At 36.7% G+C, this 24,628-nt stretch overlaps 1 pseudogene; it reads right to left on the reverse strand.

The window, feature by feature from the left end:
- Positions 1-10,303: 10,303 nt before the first annotated feature.
- Positions 10,304-13,226, reverse strand: LOC125469510 (annotated as a pseudogene).
- Between the last annotated feature and the right edge of the window lie 11,402 nt (positions 13,227-24,628).

A 24,628-nucleotide genomic window follows, 5' to 3' on the forward strand; every position in this document is an offset into this window, starting at 1 on the left:
ACCACTAGTGCTTCGAATAAGTTCCATAACTTCTCTCAGCCAAAAGCATTCACGCAATACTTCATGCAGGGCAAGAATCTCAGCATGGTTTGATGAAGTCGCAACTAGCGTTTTCTTGGTAGACCTCCAAGATATAGTGGTGTCTCTAACGGTAAAAACATAACCCCTTTTGAGAACATGCCCTATGTGGGTTAGACAGATGTCCAACATCTACGTAACCAACAAGGCAGAAATCAACCCAAGGACCATAGGGGGGGTGCAACACTCAGAGATTCGCGCGTATAGAATAAGCCAAAATTTGTTGTACCCTTGAGGTAGCGGAAAATGTCTTTTGCCTGTAGGTGGGCGCATTGTTGTATCTTGTCAAAAGATTAACAGCGAAGGAAATGTCGGGTCTAGTGCATTAAGCCAAGTACAATAAAGCCCTAGTTGCACTTAAGTAAGGAACTTCGGGTTCAAAATCTCTTCCTCATCCTCCTTTGGACGGAAGGGATCTCATATAGCGTCTAGAGTTCGAACGACCATGGGTGTACTCGACGGCTTCGCTTTATCCTCATTAAAATGAGGGAACACCTTTTGGGTGTAGTTCGATTGATGTCAAGGATTCCATCCGAACAATGCTCGATCTCCAGGCCGAGACAGTTTTAAGTTTTCCCAAGATCTTTCATCTCAAATTCTGATTTCAAGTGTGCATCAATTTCCTAAAGCTCTGCGGAAGTCCCAATGAAGTTTATGTCGTCGACATAAACTGCAACGATTACAAATCCGAAATGTGACATCTTTATGAAGATGCATGGGCATAATTCATTGTTCACATAACCCTGAATTGTCAAATATTCACTCAAACGGTTATACCACATCCGCTTGGATTGTTTCAATCCGTAAAATGACCTCCTCAAGATAGTGGTCTGTGGTCTAGAACTATTTGAACCAGTCAATGGAAGTCCTTCTGGAACTTTCATGTATATTTCCGTATCTAGATCCCCATAAAGATACGCGGTTACCACATCCATAAGCTGCATATTCAGTTTCTCGGAAACCACCAAACTAATAAGGTAGCGGAACATTATAACATCCATTACGGGGGAATACGTCTCCTCATAATCAATCCTAGGGTGTTGAGATAAGCCTTGCGCTACGAGGCGTGCTTTATATCGCATTATTTCATTATTCTCATTATGCTTCATCACGAAAACCCACTTGTAGCCAACGGGCTTCACGCGTGGTGGTGTAGGAACGATAGGTCCAAACACTTTACGTTTCGCAAGTGAATCAAGTTCGACCTGGATTACTTGTTTCCAGTTTGACCAATCGGTTCTACGTCGGCATTCATCGACGAAATGTGGTTCAATGTCATCAGTAAGCATGTAGCTACTGAGTACGCAAATGCATTGTCAACGATCATCTCATTCCTATTCTGAACCTCATCCAATACTACGTAATGGACCTAAATCTCGCGATTCTCAAGAGGGCGGCATGTTTCGTCTGAAGCACTACCGTAATCTAGAATAACTTTATAAGTTGCAATGAATAAGTGAGCGATGGTCGGATTCAAACTAGGATCACTAGCTGGTGCCATTTTCCTTTTTCAGGGTTGTGAATCCTTTGAACCATGGGGTCTACCACGCTTCAGGATCGAAGCAGATGATTGGCTAGCTGCCAATATACCTTTCCGTGTAGAAGGTGTGGCCTCCCCACCTTTGGGGACATTCCGGCCTTCCTAGGCAGGTTCTTGACATATATGAGGTACATCTATCCTTGCAGGTGCGTTTGCAGCGGATATATGTGATCTTGTCACCTCTGCTAGATCAGCAAAAGCATCCGACATGCTTTGAGCAATGATCTAAAGATCTATAATTCGTCGCACCTTAGTTTCAGACTGGGCAGTGCAGGGATCTGAATAAGACATATTGGGAGCATACCACGACAATTCGCGGCGTTCTACAGGAATGTTAGCGTGCTTATCTCTCCCTAACAATGGAAAGATTATCTCATCAAAGTGACAATCCGCAAAACGTGGGGGTAAAGAAATCTCATTTCAAGGGTTCTAAGTAGTGACCAATTGATGGCGAATCATAACTGACATAGATTCCCATTTTTCTCTGAGGACCCATTTTGGTACGTAGTGGCGGCGCTATTGGCACATAAATGGCTTACCCAAACATTGTAAATGTAAGACGTCAGGCTCATATCCAATGACCAACTGTAACGATGAATGTGGTTAAGTAACGGTGGGCCTTAGGCGGACCAACATAGGTGCGTGCAATATTGCATAGCCCCAGGCAGATACCGACAGTTAGGTTCTCATAACCCAAGTCTGAGCTATCAATTGAAGGCGATTTATGAAAGCTTCTGCCAGGCCATTTTGGGTGTGAACATAGGGTACAGGATGTTCCACATCAATCCTTACTGACATGCAATAATCGTCAAAAGTCTATCATGTAAACTTCCAGCGTTATCTAGTTAAATCGACTTAATCGGATAATCAAGGTGGTAAGCCCTTAGTTTAATGATTTGAGCTAGGAGTTTAGCAAACGCGGTGTTGCTTATGGACAACAGCCAAACATGTGACCATCGTATCGATGCATCAACCAACACCATAAAGTATCTAAATGGTCCGCATGTTGATTAGGTAGGTCCATAAATGTCCCCTTGAATCCTCTGAAGAAATTTAGGGGGGTCGTGAATAATCTTTGTATGTGAGGGTTGAGTATTCAACTTCCCTAAAAAACATGCTTTGCATGGCGGAACTCCAACATAGGGCGATAACTTATGCATGTATGATGATTTGAGGATACAGCACATCATGTCAGGTCTAGGATGTCCCAAACAGTCAAGCCAAAGCAACAAAGTGTCCTGTAGCTTAGACATAAGGCCGGTCACACTATGGGCTTCTATGTCACGAATGGTTGTGATGTACAACCTACTCGGGAGACGTTCCAACTTTTCGTAAATACATTTCTGGCCATATTCGTACGAAGTAATACAAAGAAATTCAGAACCATTATCTTCAGTGGTTTCAATATGATATTGATTATCTCGAATATCTCTAAAACTCAGCAACGTTCTTTCAGAGCGTGGAGAATAAAGTGTCTCCTTAATGGTTAAGATAATACCATTGGACAACATGATACGTGTCTTTCCGTATCCTTCAATCAAGTTGGATGGGCCTGAGAGAGGTGTGTTTTGGGTATTAAGTTAGTAAAATAGTGTCGTTCACGCAATATGGTGTGCATGGTTGCACTATCTGCCAGACAACTAACTTCCCCACTAGACATAGCTAGAAATAAATTGATTGAATTGGTCATATGCATAAATATAAGTCCATTCATTCAAATAAGCAATTCGAGAAAATAATATCCATTCAAATAACAATCCATAATTCAAAACAAACCAAAACCAAACAAATTATTCCAAATACTTAGAAAAATTGTTCAAAATTAAATCATAAACCTAGGAAAATAGGGGGGTAGGGGCTGGCCACTCCTAGTGGGTTCAACCACTAGGGGTAAACACCCTAAAAACATGTCTAATGTATTCATCCATAGGAGCTGACACCTCTTGAAAATCAAATATCTCCATTGATGTAGTAGCATCTTCCAGATGATCCATATGTGCAAAGTTAGACTCACGACGGGAATGATACCTGGCAATAGCCTTAGGGGAAGCTCGGCATATACGTGACCTGTGATCCCTTGATCCACAGCGGTGGCACATGTCTAGTTCAGTAGAAGTAGGCTGAACGAGAGCTTTGCCCTTGTTCTTGAAGTTTGGGGCCTTAGGGGCGAATGGTGGACATTGCTAGGTTACATTTCCTCCCTTAGGTGCGGTTCTTTGTTGACCTTGGGCTCGTGGTAGGGCTTGCCACCCATTGCCACGGCCACAACGATTCTTTTGTAGTTTATGGTTGTTAGAATTGGTCACATGCGCTTCAAGTGCTGCATTCGAGCCAGTGGGTCGAGCTTGATGATTCTTCATCAAAAGCTGATTCTGCTTTTCAGCGATAAGTAAAACAGAGATCAAATCCGAAAACTTGGCGAATTTTTGTGCCCTATATTGTTGCTACAAGACAATATTGGTGGCATGAAAGGTCGAATAGGTTTTCTCCAGGAAATCTGATTCGGTTACTTCCACTTTGCAGAATTTCAGCAGAGAACGGATTTTACAAACTTCAGAGTTGTATTCATTCACAAACTTAAAGTCTTGGAAGCAAAGGTGTTGCCAATCGTGTCTTACTTCAGGCAAGTATATGTCTTTCTGGTGATCAAAACAGTCGGCCAGAGCAAGCTAAAGGGTGCGTGGGTCTTCCTCAGCGAGGTACTCAGTCTGCAATGCATCATGGATGTGTCTTCGAATGAAGATCATTACATTAGCCTTCTGAGCTTCGTCAACAGGTTTGTCGATGATAGGTGCCTCGATGGTGGCTCTGATACCCTTTGCAGTTAGATAAAGCTTCATGTCTTGAACCTAATTCAGATAGTTTTTTTCCAGAGACTTATAGAGCAGAGAAATTGATCTTGTTCAAGTTCGACATGTCCCTAAAACGGAGGGAGAAAAAACTGATTAGTCATATGGTAAGCCATAGACATATATCGTAGAACATACAGGTTCTATAAACATGTATTGGTTTAATTTATGCATGAAAACTACAGGTTTCATGTGGTATGTTTTAAATGAAAACTTCGGGTTTCAAAGGCACTAAATTTGAAAATACAGGTTCAATTTAGTTTTATGAACAATTAGTTCATAATGAGAGGTTCCTGCAAGAAACACATAATGCAATATGCTAATTTAAATATAGTGAATTTGAGGTTCTTCGAGAATTCAAGTGTGAGAGCTTCGTTACTACGAAAGTGTGTCAATAGTTCGAAGTATAAAAATAAATTATTAAATCGTTAATGTCCAAAAGTGATCTTCAGGTCAATAATTTTGGATTCATTATCAGATTAATGGATTGCAGGTCATTTTTAATTAATTTAATAAATTGGGCCATACGGGGTCGATTGTAGAAGTAAAATAATATTATCAGTCGAGAATACCATAGCCCAAAAATTGGGCTGGGTGTCATGAGCAAAAGGGGTGCTCGGAAGTGGGTTGTAGGCCACGAGTCCAAGGGGTAAGCCCAGCAGCCAAGGCTGCTGGCTTTGGGCTGGGGGGACATGGGTGCGTGAGGGTAGTAACCCCAACGAATGTTGGCTTGTGGGTTGGATCATACGAGGCCTAACCGAGGCTAAGGTCGAGTCAATTGGGCTCTGGCACAAACCCAGCAACCAAGAAGGTTACGGCGTGCAAGCCAGGGAAGGGATCCAACCAACTGGGCTGTTTGAATGGCTGAGGACCGAGACAAAAAACAAAGCCCAATAAGCGCAAAGGCTTGCGGGCGAGTCGGGCCAAGGTGCAGGTGGGCTCAAGGCTTCAAGCCCATCAAAATTTACCCCAGGCCGAGGCCTGGTTGTGACGTGCACAATGGTGGTGCGGTGGGTGTGCCGCACCATGTCCAATTTCCCTTTTCTTTTTTTTTTTTTGGGAAATCCGCTAGGGTTCAAGAAACCCTAAATTTGCTTCTAATTTATGATTATATTTTGACTCACATATTCCACATAGCAAATATAATTGTGTAATGCATGAAACAAATATATGAACATATACAATATATATATATATATATATATATCGTAAGGAAAATATAAACATAGATGGGTTCATGCATCATGGGGAATGCTTTCATGCTTCGTGGACGTTTCAACTATCTTTTTTTATTTTAAGCGCACCTGATTAGCAAAAAACAAATATAAGCCTTTGAATTTTTGTGGATGATAGCCTCCTCCTACGATCCGTCAATTCCTCAGCTTCTGGCAAGAGCTTGTTGATAACGTGTTGTAGACCTATTTGATTGAACGATCTAAGGGATTAAAGAGACAGGGGCCGGCGGTATTGAGGGAGAAGAGAGAGTGATTTAATTGTGAGGTGTGTTTGATTCACCTTATTGTGCCTTTATTTATAGTAGTAGGATAGGGAAAAACCTTTCCCTTTATGAGGTACAAATTAATTGTTTAGGATGGATACAGTCTATAATTAGTTTGATACTACGTTTGAACAAATTTGGGTTGTTTGTGGTGTCTGGTACTTTGCTTCATTTTTCTTTTTGGATGGCCCAATGTGACTTGATGAATTTGTTCCTTTATCGCTACAAGAAAAGATCACGCAACCTGTGTGTGAGGGTTGTGACGGTTTCAATACTCTTCATTCGCCATTACCTTTAATTGTATCTTTTTGTTTAAAATTTTGATTTGTTTGCCGCTTTGATGTGCAGCCTGTAAGGTCTGCTTGAATTATCTATTTGATGTGTTATAAAAGTTACATTTCTATTTGCACAAGTACTTTTTATTCCTTCACTTTGATGGTAGACACAATCTGATGCTAGTGCACAAGCTGATGGTGACCCCGAACTTTTGGATGACTCTTAAGTTTTACCAGCAATTCCTGAAAGAATGTTTTGAGACAATTGACCCAGCAACTTCTAGTAAAACTATTGGGCACCTCATACTTCATATATGAATGATTGCATTTGAATTTGATATAGGGTTTACCCTATCTATAAGATTTCCTGTAGTTCAAAACACATGTAATCAGATTGCATATAAAAACTGTGGCTTTTGGAAATTGTTAAGAATTGCATCGTGCTAAGTGATGTTCGTTATCCTCATTAATTTGCTGCTTTGGATATGTGGAGTGGATGAACATGATTTTCAAATAGTCTGGACTCGTCTGACCAACTTTAAGTAACTAAGTCTAAGTAATGAGGAGAGTTTCATTCAAACAATCTGTATCTGAAGCCATTGAAGACAATGATATTGTATTGTCTCAGCTTACAGTGGGCTTGTAACCTAATCGAACTCAAACTTCTATTGTTCAAGTTTTTGTGTTTTTGTAACTTTAAAAATGGAACAAGTTAGCAGTGATTCCTGTTAACAGTCACAACCTATTTGATCCTGAACTTCTATTGTTTATTGATTTTGATTTTGCACTATTTGATTATCCGCAGAGACAACATTTTATTCTTTGAAAATGTTGCATGCTAAGAAGAGGAAGATTGTTGACAGAATAGCCTCTAAGAGTCCCAAGATAAGTTATCAATAGATTCTTCGATTCCTTATGTGAAACTGCTGTGATTTTGTTTTGGAATATCTTGGAGCATCTGTTGAGCAAACTAGGCCAGATTATTGAAGACTTATTGCGTTATGCTTTTGCACTTACAATGTTTATGAGAAGATAGTAAATTTAATGGCTCTAGAGACCATGTCCGTTTCTCCTATGCTTCCTGACCTCAATCATTTGTTCGGGTTGAAGATACAGAGACTAGCTTCCGTAGTGTAGGAGTGATGCAAGGCTGAACCAGCTGTATAGTCCTTAGATTTCAGGCTAAGAAATTGTCTGCTGTTAATTTATTTGATATATTATTCAATCTAATATCTGTTGTGCTGATATTTATATAATTTACACAATTTTTCAATGGGAGCCGAGCCTTTAAGAAGCATGATTTTGTTGTAAATGTCAGCATCTGTAAATTTGACATTTATAAGCAAATAGGATGTTTTTGCTTTCCCTGGTGCCGAAATATTTTTCCCCAATTCGAAGAATTGATTCTCGGTATTGCTAAAGATACCTATGTCAAAGTCCTTCCCTTATATGTGTAGATTTTTTTTTTTTTTTTCAACTATATACTACTAGTATACAACCATCTGTTTATTTTCTGTGGTATGGGATTGTATGCAATCAGTGGCAGGGAAGAAAAATTTTAGGTATTGCTAATGTTGGATGTATTTTATGCTATATTCATGCAATATTTGATGATGTTGAACACATCTGAAACTTCAATATTTGGAAGGCACAAAACATCTTGAAAACAAGGAGAGAATCCAAAGATATGTCTGAATCAAGTAAAATTATAAATTCATGGATGGCTTGTGGACTATTGTCGCTTCTTTTTCTGGGAGATGGATGACCGAACTACTAGAGCAAGCGTGAAAAATAAGCCGACAGCTGTGAGGAGCACCTTCCAGCCTCTGAGGCCGCAGTTGTTACTAGCAGCCCTCGTCCTTGCAATTGTGTAACTAGGTTCATCCTCTTGCCCTTCTCTGTCTAAAAAACATACAAATAACATAAACTTTATGTTTTTTAATTGAATATAGACAGACTTGGAAGCATTTGGATGAAGTATAATTCATTGCAATACAATAACAAAGCATACTTGTGTCTCCTTCATCAGTGTCCATGATGAGGCGATTAAACCATCTCTCTTCAACAATTTCGACACTGAAACCAAGGGAGTATATTCCTGGCATATGCTCCCACATGGACAAATCTCCACCGATGACAAATGGATAATTAGGATCTGATTTGGTGTTGTGTTGGGTACTTATCCTCATATTATTCTGGTGCTCTTGCATAAGCTCGACACCAAACTCCTTTATCCGAAACAACTTATTTGGTCCCGTCATTACTGAAACCACCACTTGATCTCCACATTGTAATATTGTTTCGCTCTCCATCTTCCAATGGCTCAACCATATCATATCTTCTCCATCACCTGGGATACCATAGAATAATGGGCAATAGATCCACTTCAGACCCTTGCTCTTGTTACTCACTTTGATTATTTTTGAAAGCGTTTTCCAATCATCATCATTATTAGAATTCTCCTCGTTTGCATAGGTAGCAAAGATGTTCAATCCTCGGATTCTATGACTAGAAGGGAGTAAAGGGACACTAAAAGATATGGAGGACTTGGTACTTCTATAGCTGAACCGGCCTGGAACCTCATTCCCAACAAAAAATGTGCTGAATATACCTCATTGATACAGTCCCTATGCATTTTCCATGATCATCACAACATTACTAAAACATTTATTTCCCATTATATATATGACATATGAGAGAGAGAGAGAGAGAGAAAGAAAGAAAGAAAGAGAGAGAGAAAGAGGTGCACCTGGACGGGACTCCATCTATCCTCTTTTGAATTGAAGCATTCTACTTGGCTGTTCATTCGAATTGCAGGCATGGATTCCAAGTTGCATAAGCCCAAAAGTCTGATCATTTCCACATCAACTCTATCAATAGGCTCTAACTTGTATAAGTACTCCCACTCAACCATGTTGTTGTTGTCTTCCACAAAGATCTCTAGTGAGAACCCCACAATCGATTGATATGTTATTTTTTTCAATGATATGCAATAGGATACATCCATCTCTTTGTGTACCTTGGCAACCCCACAAGTGATTCGAGCCTCGTACAATTTTTGAAAGAGAGACAATCGAGCCTCCTCAAACCTTTGATGAAAACTGGTAGGCTACAAATTGGATTGTCATCTAGATATAGTTTTCGTATTGAGGATAGATTACTTGAATCCATAGGAAAGACATCTTCAGAAAGATTGCATCCACTGAGCTTCAACTCTACTAAAGAGTATGGAAAAGAACTTAAGATAGTTGAACTTCTTTTTGGCCATAACTCACTTATTGGAATTCCATCTATTTCAAGAACTTTCAGAGACTTCGTTTTCTTCATCATCCCCACTGGAAACTCATCAAGATTTGAGCAACCAGATAAAATGACTGTTTCAAGTGATTTAAGCAAACACATGTTCTTCGGAAGCATCCTAAGATTCTTGCAATCCTTCATATTCAAGTACAAGAGTCTCTCCAGGTTTCCAATGGATTCATGAACATCAATCAGGCTTGTGCAATCTACAAGAATCAATTCTTCTAGACTGGGGCAAAGTGAGAAGTCCATGATTTCAGTGAGCCCATGAGAATGGCCGACGTCAAGGATCTTCATTGATGGAAGAAACTATGGAAATAAATAAAAACAAACAAAGAAAAAAAATGAGTGTAGAAGTTAATTCTAACATATGCAATTAGGCAAAGAATTAAAACCTAAAGAAAGAATGAAAAGAAATTGAAAAGCGTAGGGGAACGTACTTTTGCTCCTTTACAGAGTTGTCTCAAGCTACTATGTTGCATTTCAAGAACTACCACTGTCTCCAAAGAAAAATCTATAGGTATTGAATCCAAAGGAAATTGAAGCCAACACAACCATCTTAATCTTGTAGGCAAATCTGCATAACATCCATCCAGTCGTACATGACTAAGATGGAGTAGTTGTAATTTCTGCATCCTTTCAAATGCATTGGTTTCAAAAACTGTCTCATTTTTGTTTATTGGACTGATTGGAGGATGCATACGCATATCCAGGACAAGACCTTGAATTGATTGTGTACCCTAAAGTAAAAAAAAGGGAAACATTAATACGGATAATTTTCACAAGAAGAAATACATATATAGACATAAAAGGCATATTTCTTACACTCTTTTCCCTCAATACTTCAAAAGAATCCTTATGGTGCCATAATCTACTACGTTTCTCAGGCTCTTCCGATTCCAAGCGGACAATTTCTCTTCCCATGTCACGAATCATGTTATGCATGTTCACCTCGTTGCATCCTTTTATTGTCACCAAGCATCTATCAATAAGATTTTGAATGCCTACAATTGTATAGAAATCACATCCATCGAGTATTCTAACAATGTAGTTTTTGTCCCTTCCTATTAGGAAACAAGCAATGTGAAGGAATAATTTCCGGTCATGGTCATCTTGTAAACTGTCATAGCCTATTCTTAGTTTATTCATGATTTCACCATTAGGAATAACTTTTAGCTTCTCCAATGCACTTTCCCATACATCTATACTTTCCCCTGATAAAGAAGAACCCAAAACTTTAAGAGCTAATGGAAGTCCACCGCTGTGTTGCACTATCATTTTTGAATGCTCCATGTAATCTTCTATGGGACGGTCCTGGCCAAATGCATGCCAACTAAAAAGCTCTAGTGATTCATTGTAATTCAAAGTTTCAACTCTGTACACCTTTGTAACTTGATGTGCTCTTAGCAATCTTTTACGCCTAGTTGTTATAAGTATCTTACTTCCGGGATAAAACCGATCTTTCATTTTTAGTACTGCATCTAATTGGTCCATATTATCCACATCATCAAGAACAAGTAGAACTTTTCTAGAGCTTATGGCACTTTCAATCTTAATGATTCCCTCACTAACAGTCTGTATTTTCACTTTTCTACCGATCAAAATATCAGAAAGAAGTTGCATTTGTATTTGAACTAAGCCATTTGGTCGATCTGCTCTTTCTTTGATATTTTCAATGAAACTACTTTCTTCAAAGCTTCTAAAATTTGAATTGTAAACATGTTTTGCAATGGTTGTCTTCCCTATTCCTGACATGCCATACACAACAAGTATACCAACATCACTTGATCCATCTTGTAACCACAAATTGATGTGTTTGACTTGAGATTTGATTCCAATCAATTTTGGTTCAACACTCAATGGTGTGCGACTTAACTTGCCTTCAATCACTTTAACAATTTTTTTGATAAACCTTGATTCGTACCTAAGAATTTGCAAACAAAATGAAAAATAAATTAAATATGTCATTTTTTTTTATAACCATCTTAATGATACTAATTATTTTTTTTCAATTGGAAAGTGGTAGGTTTTTTTTTTTTTCTTTTTCTGATGAACTAAAGTGGTCGATCTTCTCTCTAGTGTTTGATATGTTATATGTGTTTTATTGAGTTTTTTAGCACTTGTGGTTATTACGACTAAACAATTACTAAGTTTTAAGTGGATTAGAGCTGCGCACTTAAGATTTCACTTGAGGGACAGCTGCCAACATTTTGGGTTGCAAGGGCACAGGTGGCTTTAAGTGGATGGTGGATAGTGGACCTGTAGTGGTACAAAAAAAAAAAAAAAAAAAGACACAAGGCGGAAAGTGAGAGAGAGAGAGAGAGAGAGAGAGAGTGAGTGAGTGAGAAAGGGATACGCTGCTTTAATTTTAGAGTTATTCTGAATTGATTACGAGTGATATTATTCTCATTTCAATGTCTTATCTTTTTATCCATCTTTTAATGAATTTTTTAATTATAAATTTGTGCATTTACAAAAAGACTGATAAGGACATTAATTATCTTGTTTTGCTTAATTTAAAAAAAAAAAAAAAAAAGGTTGGGCTTAAGTAAAAAAAAATATCAATGAATTTAGAAAATGACTTTTTCATTGAACAGGTGGAAGTGACGCTTCTACGGAAGAGATAGAATATTATGTTTCCATTGAAAAGGTGGAAGAATAATTTGTGTGTAAGTCATTTGAATTTGTCCATCGTATTTTTGAATTTGTCGTTGTCGAATTCTTTTGAATTTAGATACCTCTGTCATTTCCATTTGAATTTGCAGACTTAGTGGTTTTCATTACATATTATTTGTTATATTTTTTAAGGGACAATTTTTTATTTTCATATATATGTATATATTAAAGGTTATTTGGGAATAATAGTGGGTGGGGAAATAACATTTTAATTTTTTAACATTTTAAGATGGGTAGAATTATAACGGAGGTGGAAAAATAAGACAATGGGCTAGATCTAGTAGCTATCTTGATTATAAGTATTTATCTGAATTTATGTCTAACTTTGAAGCTAGGTTTTCGACTTTTCTTTGGAGTATATATGTTTAGTATTGATTTCCTGAAGGAGAAAGGTAAATTATGATAAAAATTTCTCTGACGTGATGCCTTGTCCTGTCTACGGATCATTTTCCAAATTGACTGAAGAAAGAGGAGAGAAAGGGAGAAAATGAAAGTTACCCATCAGCTTGATTTTGTAAGACCATGCCTGCTAGGTCTGCAATCTCTGCAAGTGCCTTCCTCCATCCCTCCACCTTTTCCGGCGACTGATTTTTCTGGCTTCTAGCAAATGCTTTTCCAACACTTCCTGTCTGCTTCCTCACGTGGGATGGATCAACATCGTAGAAGACTGGTAAAACTACATGGTCCGAGGTGGTCTTCTTCCGTTCAAGGATCAGCACAAGCTCATCAAGACACCACCTGGATGATGCGTAATCTTTCGAAAACACGACAACAGAAGTTCGTGATAGCTGGATCGCTTTCAGCAGTCCTGGCTTTATATCTTCTCCTCTCTCAAGTTCATCGTCGTCTCGGAACGTGAGAAATCCTGCGTTGTTCAAGGCTGTGTAGAGGTGGTCGGTAAAAGTCTTGCGAGTGTCTTCGCCTCTGAAGCTCAAGAACACGTCGTATCGGTAACCCCGAAAAGTGTTGGAATCAGAGGAGGTTCCTGGAGATGTTCTCACAAGAGCCATTGCACTTTTAGTTGTACCAAGGGTTTTTGTGATAAAATACACCACGCTATGATCATTGCTCCACACTCATTTCTCGTCCTTGAATTGTTGGAACCATTTCTACCAATCAACCCACCAACTAGTGTTTCCAATGTCACCATCTTGAAGGTTTATATATTCAACTGCAAGATTGATTATCCTAAAGATGATGTGGTTATGAGACAAAAATTAAAACTTGATAGAACCGCTTAATAATGTGGCACTTGTAATGTTCGGTTAGTTTCATTAGGAAAGTTTGGAAAAACTTGAATCTTGATACATGTATGGTTGAACTTAAGGTGGTTGATTGAATTATTGTGCAGTTATAGGCTTGCTGTATAGTAACGAGATGCGGTAAGTTGTGTCTACATCCTCGGGGTAGGAATACTGGTTTCTCATTATACGAAATATAATGGAAAAATTAGTACCCGGTCCCTAGTTTCTAAGGTTCATTAACTAAGACCTTATCAGTTTTTAGATTTTGATCAAAGTCCCTAACATTAATATATTAATGAATTACATGTAAGTTAAATAATTTTTATAATAAAAATTAGTAATTGATTTAGAGTTTTAGTACTCACACCCTTATTAAACTCCTAATTAATTTTCAATTCAAACGTTTCCAAAATATAAAACATAAAATTAGAATAAGTTTAAAACCATTAATTTTTTATAAAAAATTGATATATACCCATTTTTAAATATACCAATTTGTTATATGAAAAATGTACCCATTTTTTTTTAATTAAAATTCATTCAATCTTTTCTCTAATCCATTTTTTAAACTTATATGGGTACGTTCTATTTCCTTGATTTGAGAATATCCATGTCAAGTTTAAAAGAAGAAATTTAATAATGTTATTAAGCTTAATATATATATATATATTTTTTTTTTATTTTTTTTTTATTTTTTTGTGTTTTTGAAAAATGTATTTAAGATCCCACATCGCCCAAGGGAGTGGATCCTGTAAACCTTATATGTATATTCTCATCTTAACCTAGCACGAGGCCTTTTGGGAGCTCACTAGCTTCGGGTTTCATCGGAACTCCGAAGTTAAGCAAGTTCGCGCGAGAGCAATCCTTGGATGGGTGACCCACTGGGAAGTTCTCGTGTGAGTTCCCAGAAAAAAAAAAAAAAAAAAACCGTAAAGGTGTGGTAGGAGCCCAAAGCGGACAATATCGTGCTACGATGGAGTCGAGCTCGGGTAGTGGTAGGGGCCGAAGTCGGGATGTGACAATGTACTTATGTTTTGGTACAATAATTTTTTGATTAGTTTTTTATGAACGTACCCGTGTGTGTATATATATATACACACACACACACAATATATTGAAAAGTATAATTTACTTTTAATATTTTTAATCTCATAATTTATGGGTTTTATTTTAAATCTCATTAATATAAATAACTCCATATTTTATTTTTAATTTAAAAATATAATAACCTACATAGAAATACATTATTACATTAATGTAAGGAACTTCGATTAAAAACTAAAAACAACAAATGTTTAAGTTAAAGAACATTAGTAGTTAAGGACCGTATCCAAACTGTCCCAAATATAATTTACAATGTAAGAATTAAACAGGGGAAGTTGGGAGCATTTTGCTCTTTGTCATACCTGTATATTTTCTGGATGTTTGGCCATCTGTATTTTTCTCCTTCTTTTTCGGTCTCTCACTCCCATTTACAAGGAAATGGGTAACCGTTAGTAGACATAATGATGAACGCGGCTTTCCCTTTGTATTTTTTTTTTTAAGGAAAACTAATGAAAAGTTCAAAAAAACTTTAATTTTAATGAAAAATGATAAATAAAGGTGTAGTGAATACTACCAAGAAAAAGTAAAAATCTGGTTTTTCGTTAAAAGTGAACACTACTGGGAATGTTTCTTTAAAACTCCCTTTTTTTTAATGCCTTTCCCTCTTTCCCTCTACTGGCCGAAGCTTCATTTTAATCTTTAAAAAAAAAAAATGAGTTTTAGACTATAATTTTGTGTAAGATTAAAATGTAATTTTAGTCCATGACACATTTAATCATCTCATTTATTAGTTATATTTTGATGTTTTATTTATTTATTTTTTCCTATTTAATGTATTAATCACATTTAAATTTAATTTTCATCTCATTCATCAAAATGTCTACATTTAGGCAAACTATTTTTTATTTTTTTATTTTTTTATTTTATAATATATATTCCGATAACAATTTTGTATGTTGTTCATTTAGGTACATTAATACATTTGAATATTTCAATACATCAATTGATACAAACATATAGGTAGATTAATTTAATATAATGCATTTTGGTACGTACATTTCGGTATTGACATTAGGTACATTAATTCAATATACTATATTTCGGTACATAGATTTTGATACGTACATTTTGGTATTGACATTTAGGTACATTAATTCAATATAATACATTTCGGTACATGCCTTTAACTTCATTATAACATATTTTGGTACAAAGAAGTCAATTTTATATATTTGGTGCAGTCATTTGTACCCTAATGTATTTACATATTTATGTATCACAAATTTCTTTTAATATACTAAATATGTGCATATTAATAAAATTAAAATTTAATTTGGAGAGATTAAATAAAAATACACATTAAATAATATAAATTGAATATAAATTTAAACAAAAGTACACTTCAAGGGATTAAATTGAATATGTAATCTAGCACTAAGTTTTTTTTAAAATTTTAATCTTTTGCAAGGACTAATTTTCAAAAACCCCTTCTGCTTTTCTTCTTTTCCCCTCTCCTTTTCTCTATTTTCCTCTCATTTTTGAGAGATTCTTCAATGTGCCAGGAACAAGGGATGATACACGTGTCTCTATACAATTGGCGAGATTTTTGTGTCAAACGATTAATAACATAAAAAATAAAAAATAAAAATTACACCACTTATATAATAATACGTGATGTACCATTTGTGCTATTGACACAAAGAAAATTTTCTCCTCATTTTCTACTTTTCCCTTCTCATTTTCTCTTTTTCCTTCTCTCAACTCTACGGAGTAGTTTCCTTCTCATTTTCCCCTCTCATTTGATGTCATTGTATTTTTGGGCTGGATGTGGACCTATTACTGATGGATGAACAACCAAGTCAATGCTTGTTTTACTCAGGGAAGTGACAGCCACTAGTGGTAAGTGACCAGAGGGGGACCCCATGCAATATTTTTCTTGATTATTCATTATTTAAAATACCAATTTGGTCTACTTTCATTTTTCATTTCAACATTGGAAAATGTTCAACTTGGTGTGCTGTTACTTTTGTTGATTATTCATTATTTTATTTTATGAGAGGTTTTTTCAGACAATCAAATTTTAATTTCAATACCGTCATTACTCAATAGATATTCGCCCAAATTCAAAATGTACATTATCCTTTTAATAGACAATTAACAAGTTATGAGTTTGTGAGATAAAAGAATCTCTTCCCATCCGATTGATAAGAATGATGGAAATAAAGGATATGGCCATACATGACATCCAAACTGTTGAAAGACACTTTCATTTTTTTAATGTCTTGTACTGATTATATTGGAGAAATTTGCCTGGGAATTATTAGGGAAGTAGGCCGCTAGTGGTAAGTGATGAGAGGGGGACCCATGCAATATTTTTCTTGAGTATTCATCATTTGATCGTGGATGAATAATACCAACTTGTCTACTTTTATTTTTCATTTTCAACATTCGAAAGGATCCAACTTGGTGTGCTGTTACTTTTATTGATTATTGATTATTTTATTTTATGAGAAATTCTTTCGGACAACCAAATTTTATTCAGTGATTCTATTGCCTAATAAATATTTGCCATGAGTTCAAAACATACATTACCCTTCTTGATGCAGGAAAGCCAAGTGAGTTTTGAAGAGATGGGGGATAGATACCTGGAAATCACTCAATCAAGGGCAACAGAATCACTCACGTCGCTAATGTGGATTCACTCAACACTACCATACCTAACACTTGATTTAAGGAAGAAGAAAATCACTCTCTTCTTAGATTAACTTTAATTCACTAATTGGCTACTTAACCTTACATACGGAGCCCTTTAAATAGGAGGTTACCTTACATTGGTAGGATAGACAATTAATAACACATTATAGTTGCATTGGTAGGATAAACAATTAAAATAGATCAAAGCATGGCTTTGATAGATGGGAAGCCACCAAAACTCATATTGAATATAGGGACCATACTTATTGTAGTGCATACATCACTTCTAATAAACAATTGCCACATTATGAGTTTGTGAGATAAGAGAATATCTTCCCATCAGGTTGATAAGAATTGTGGAATATCTTCCCATCGGGTTGATAAGAATTGTGGAAATAAAGGATATGACCATACATGAAATCCAAACCGTTGAAAGACACTTCCATTTTTTTAATGTCCTGTACTGATTATATTTTTGTAATTAGGATGTGAGAACTTTTACAAAGTAATCAATGCACTGAATAATATCGTAGCAAAGTCCTCTGTCGTAAACTCCATATGTTGATGAAAGTCTAAGATAGAGTTCACTACAAGAAAATAAGTTCGGTCGTTGCCCATACACTTCAAGGCAATGATGGTTTGGGTTGGAGAGTTTTTCTTTAAAACCTCCAAACTTAATGAAAAGCATCTCAACTTGTTGAAAAAGTGTGGCACGGCAACTTCAATCGAGAGAGTTGTGAGATCAGCAACAAGCATTTGGAAATGGTGATTGAGGTGTATGGGGAGAATTTTGTCTTCGGTGAACAAAGGATTCTGTTTGAGTTGATTTTTGTTTCATGTGAGTTAGGGATTCTATTTAGAATGATTTTGTTTTTTAATTTTGGGAATTTTAAGAAGCCTTATTATACAAAATGGTCCCTGAGTTTTGCATAATCAATAGAAATGGTCACTGAGATTGAAAATCAATAGAAATGGTCCCTGAGATTGTCCACCATCCATGATTTTGGTCCTTCTGTTAAAAACTCTTTGAGCAATTTTCAAAGCTTCGTAACTCAATCATTTCTTAACCAAATTCGACCCATAATATATCAAAATGAAGATAGGAAAGTGTAAAACAAGATTATACCTATTTGGAAGCTCAATGGTTGCTAGAGATGGCCAAAAAATAGCCTGAAAGGTGACTGGTTCGTAGGAAAACTGGAAATTGTCCGCAGGAAAACTGGAAATTGTCTACCATCCAGTCACTTTTCAGGCTATTTTTCGGCCATCTCTGACAACCATTGGGCTTCCAAATGGTATAATCTTATTCTACACTTTTCTATCTTTATTTTGATATATTATGGGTCGAATTTGGTTAAGAAATGATTGAGTTACGAAGCTTTGAATATTGTCCAAAGAGTTTTTAACAGAATGACCAAAATCATGGATGGTGGACAATTTCAGGAATTATTTCTATTGATTTTCAATTTCAGATATCATTTCTATTCATTATGCAAATCTCATGAACCATTTTATATAATAAGCCTTTTAAGAATTAACGGGAATCTGATCCATTAATTCAACGTGGTTCGTATCCACAAAATTTGAAGTGGTTCACATTCACTAAATTGAGATGTAACGAATCCATCATGTTTTGACACCGTCAAACTTGTCTACGCTCTTTTGTTTTGGGCCGCTTGAATCTGCTTTACCTCCTCCATATCATTTCGTCAGTGGCCCAAATTTAATTGGTGATGCCCTAAATTATAAAAAGCTCATATGAATTTAAATAGGAGAGCTGTTGCTTCTGTTTCCTCTCGCCGTTGACACCAATCCAATTATGAAAGAAGACAAGACATCATCTTCTTCTATTTTTCACTGTAGCTTTCTTTCTCTTTTTCTTGAATTCTGTTTCCAGCGTCGTGAGATTGAGACAGTAATTCACAGGGTCTTTCTTCACTGGTTGCGATAGTGGGGACTGCTGCTGACGTCGTCGTTTGGCTGCTGCATCGTTGTTCTGCACGAGATGCTGTCTCCGATTTGGTGCTCAAAATTTGACGTTAGCTTCAATGACTTCGAGACCATTGGTGGAGGCCAAGAAGGACCAGAGTGTTCCAAGGCTTACCCTGCTTTGAAAAAATAAGATTAGTAGTACACTGTTGTAAAATCGACGATGTGTGTACAGTGGAATAAATAAAACAAGACACAAAATTTACGAGGTTCCTCTACAGTCAGTGTGACTGGAGTACGTCCTCGGGCAGTAGTGGTGCTTTCATTATAATTGGAATAATAGGAGTACAAAGATAACTCTATGTATTCTCTCCTCTCCTCTTCCTCTCTTTTTTTTTCTGCTCTCTTTCTTTCTGTGCTCTGTTTTCAAAGCATACGGAGTGCTCTATTTATAGAGCAACTCCAAGCACACATCTTTGACAATATAACTTCCTTTATCTCCCAAGTCAAGATTAACTGCACGGGCATTGAAAATCCACCTAATGTCTGCAGTTTCTATGTGGGCATTCAATACCCACTAGACTTTTCAACACTCCCCCTTGGATGCCCACATATCAACATGAGTTGCTTCGTTAAGATCTTGATCTATTTTTGGATGCTCCCCCTTGATGAGTATCTCCCCCTAATTTCAAATTATTTAGGCTGATCATTGATCCTGCTGCTGTAGTCTTTTAGCGGTGATAGTTGCCGAATGAGGTGTTTCACTTGTTGTTAACTTTCCACAGACTTGTTCTTGAACTGGGTTGGAGGGCCTTTCTGCTAGACTTCCTCCAAAGGTCTGAATTTACCTATTTTATCTGGAGCTGAATTTGATTCAAGGGTGGTGGACACTTGATCTTGAATGAAATTGGACCATGAGGAGCTTCATGTGACAAGTGATCTTAGGCTTTGTCGGGGATGAACTGACATGTGTTTGTTGTGGTTGTCTCCACATGCTTCAATGTATCATTTTCACTTGCCTTACTTGCTCCCCTTGCAGAAGTGGTATTTTCCTTATGCAGGTTTGACATCTTCTCTTGTAGTATTTGTCCTCTGATACAGGAGTGGAATGCAAACCTTGCATTTGAATGGACCATCACTTCTTGGTGGCAGCGCAAGTTTGAGTGGAGGTTCCGACATATTGCTTTCTCTGTCCTTGTCTTGGCAGGTAAGAACAAGGACAAAGGAAAGGACAGGGAGATTACGACCTGGTTTGGTACTGAGGTGATTCTGAAAAAAACTGGTATAAAAAAAAGCTGGGAGCTATTTTTGTGTTTGGTAAACATTCAGCTTCAGCTTTTTTTCACAGTTTTGGGTGAAAAAAAGCCAAAAACAAGAAGTTACAAAACCCAGCTTTGAAAAATTGGCTTTTTTTCACATCTGTTTTACATAAAAGTTTACCAAACACTCTGCTACTTTATTTCACAGCCGCTTATTCTCACAACACAGCAGAATCAGCTTTTTTTCAAAGCACAGCAATACCAAACCAGCCCTACATGATATGAGATACTCTTGCTCTCGTCCCTGATGATATGAGATACTCTTACTCTGGTGTGACTTGTTTGTAGAGATATTCTCAGAGAGGAAGAAAACTGAGTATTTCGAGATACTTTGTGAAAGATGCATTCTCGGAGATGAGGAAGAGTTAGATATTTTTCAGTTCTGCCTTGCTGTGGAGGACAGAGGTTGACATATATATGGATTTTCCAATACCAGGTAGTAGTGATGTGCCTTTACTCTTGTCAGCAACTGTGGTGTAATTAGAACAGTAAGATTCACGCGTTTTCAACTTTATCAGAGATCTTTGACAAAGTTGCACGTGATATCCAAGAGCTGAGATTGCGTCTGAGAAATGTTGACAGACGTCATGCAGGGAAATCCAGCTTTTGAGATTCGAAAATCGGTGTCTCTTTGATTTTTGAATAAGTGGTCTTGTTGCCCCTTCTTTTATAGAGATATCAATTTTGTTTAGAAACATTCAGAAAATTATTGCCTGCAGAAATTTTCCTTTCTTGCTCTTCTGAGATTTTATCTGACTTCCTTCATTATTTCTGAAAATGGCTTGCCCATCTAACATTTGCTTAGATTTGAGTCTCAGGATTGATACAGACGAGCAACGTCAGGATAACATATGGCGCCCGTCCTTCTCATCTTCTAATGGTCCTCTTACGGTTGGGGACTCTGTGATGAAGAATAACATAACTGCTACAGTGGTAGCCAGGAATCTTCTCACTCCAAAGGACAACATAATCCTTTCAAACCGGTTTGATGAGGCGGCCGTTCAAGACTCATTGGCTCTCAGTGTTCAATGTGCGGGCTCTGTATCCAATATGGGCCAGCGCCTACTTGCTCGATCTCACCAAGTTGAATCATTAATGGCTGAGGTTGCAAGTCTTAAACAAGAGATTAGAGGGCTCAAGCATGAGAATAGAGTGTTACACATGCTTTCAAATAATTACTCTACGAGCATGAAAAGAAAGCTCGACCAGCTACTGGAATCCGAAGGTCGGACTCAAAATGACAATCGGGGGTTCGAGTCTTTATTCCAAAGACATCCATTGTCTTAGCTGTCTGGAGTTTCATCAAGTATTGAGACTCCAAATAATCAACTTCTGGTGTTTTCCCCTTCTGGGGTACTTCCGAGTACTGAGGCTTCACATGAGTAACCTTTGTGAAGGTTCCCTTCTGTTTGTTTGTTTTAACTCATGTGTATGTAATTTCTCGGAGATATTAATATATAAGCTTTATTTCATTCAGTGTATTGTGTTAAATACAATAAAGCATATATTTCACTAAGATATGGTACTTCTGGACCAAATATCAATTTATCTTTACCTTTGCGAAGATAAATGATCATTCTTAGTGTCTAGATCATTTGAGTATTCAACTCATAATCTTCAATCCATATGATTCTTTAATGTTATAAACATCATGGATAAGATTCGTGTTGGCATATTGTTCTATTCTGCAGTTCGGGACAATATTTCTCTCAACACTTTATAATCTTTCTTGACTCTTCAGGAGTCCCAATTTAATATTATCAACTTTTGCAAGAGATTTTAGTATGTTACAACAATACCATAATGAAAGTACTCACTAAGGCAATTTATACCATCCATTGGTATTGAGTACATATTTTATGTTTTACCCTTCCGGGGCTTACTTCAAGCAATTTAAATCCTTCAGGGATTTTCTATACTTCATGACACATTTTCTTTTAGATTTTATACAGAGCAATTCGCTTCCATGTATATTTGAGGGATTTACTCATGGAGATATGATGTGGGCGACTCATAACCCTTCGTATATAATTCTCCATTCATATGAATTCTTTTACAACCTTGTGTCATATCATGTGAGTGTATTTCATAGTATTACAAATGGCTATATGTAACCTTCTAGGTTCAACATCTTTTGGCTATTTGTATTGTATCCAAGTATATAGGTCTATTTTTCCACGTTCTTACAAAATTGTAATGGATTTGCCTTTATCCATTTTTAGCCCATAATTTTGTTGATGGAAAAAGAACGGGACTCAATATCACCACAGCTCATTGATGAATTTAGTAGCTACTTGTAAAAACCAAAATTACCATTGGTTATCATCAATCTGTGATCCCATATTCTCATGTACATGCGCATGCATAAAAGCTTTTCATTTCTTTTGGGATATCCATTGCCTCTTCAAGGGCATTACACTATCTCTTCCAGGATAGTTATAATTTAGAGAATGCGGATCATAACCTCCTCTTGAGCGTTATAGAGCTTGAATTTTAATCTCCACTTCCGGGAGTTGAGTCATTGGAACCTATATATCTATCATGCTTCATGCATGAGACATCAATATTCCCATGTCCGCGGAGTGACCTTTTCGGGACAAGTATCCTTGCAACAACTGTTATGCGTCTGGCATGTGACAGTTATGCAATAATTCAGTAGTGCCATATTCTTCTTCTTTCGAAGGACTGAACCTTTTGAGTCTGAGGATCTGCCACGCTTCAGGCGTGTAACAGATAAATCATTTGCTGCCATATTATTTTGTCCAACAGGGACATTAATTCTTGTAGGCACATTTGCAGCAAGCATATGTGATTTTATCACTTTCGTTGCATCATTAAATGCATCTAGCATTTGATTTGCATATCGTTGCATCATTCAATTATTCTCACTTTGTTTGTATATTGATTGCTTCATGAATCAAAATACGACAAATTCTCTTCGTTCTTCTGGAACGGTTTTTTCTCATCATTCTTCTGGAATGATATTTGCTCATCGTTCTTCTGAAACAAAGTTATTTTCTCCCCCTAACGGCGGGAAAATTGTCTTATCAAAATGACAGTCCGCAAACCACGCGGTAAATATATCCCCAGTCAAGGGTTTTAAATATTGAATGATAGATGATGTTCAACATCAATGCCTAATCCGCAATGATGCTTCATTTCAGTATGTTGTGGCAGTGTAATAGGCACATAGATAACACAACCAAAAACTCGTAAATGTATAATGTTTGGCTGGTTCCCAAACACGAGTTGTACTGAGAAGTATTGATGGTTGTCAACAGGTCTCAACCAAATCAATAATGCATCATGTAAAATGACATGTCCCATGTAGAAACTTTGGTAATTTCATTTTCATTAGCAGAACGCGGGTAATTAATTTCATCCGCTTAATAAATGCTTCTGCTAAACCATTTTTTAGTATGGACATAAGGAACTTCTGGTCCTTATTTAATAGTTTGTAGACTAAGATTCTTATGGCTTTTATTGCAATTAAGTTGAGGCACTGCGGCACTTCAAACTTAAGGTAATTATCAAAGAACTTCATGTCCTGATCTTGAGGATCAAGGGACTTCATGCCCGATCTTTTTGTTTGATGGAACTTCAGGTCCAATCATTTTTATATGATGAGGATCAAGAAACTGCAGGTTCTGATCTGATCAAGGAACTTCGGGTCCAGTATGTACTCATCGTAACAAAAAGAAGTACAATAAATTAAAGCAATAGACGGTAATTCCAGCCATAATGAATAAATTGCATTTAAGTAAATAAAGCTTGTGACAAGGGCTTTAATTCAGCACCATTCACATAAATCAAAACTTAAAGCAGTAGGCGGTAAAACCGTCCATGATAAATAAATTGCTTTAAAGTAAATAGAACTTGTGAAATGGTTTTAAACCAACACCAATTCACATAAATAACAAGAAGTATCATACCTCCTTTTATTTATTATTTTTCTTTCTTTTGTCAGTACTTATTCAAAGTTTACTATTGTTACTTTTCTGATTTCTACAACATGGTGCCATGCACCAACAGAAACCATTTATATCATTTTGACTAAATGGTGTCATGCACCATTCTGCACCATTCAAATCCTTTATATATATATATTGCAGTCAACATCTCTTTTTTTCTTCTTCACATGTGCCTTGTCATTCTATCAATCCCCATTTTCTATCCTTCCTT

Source organism: the organism of the source record quoted next, unplaced genomic scaffold (assembly GCF_019419815.1).
Source record: "Pyrus x bretschneideri cultivar Hongxiangsu unplaced genomic scaffold, Pyrus_bretschneideri_v1 Contig43, whole genome shotgun sequence".
NCBI lineage: Eukaryota > Viridiplantae > Streptophyta > Magnoliopsida > Rosales > Rosaceae > Pyrus > Pyrus x bretschneideri.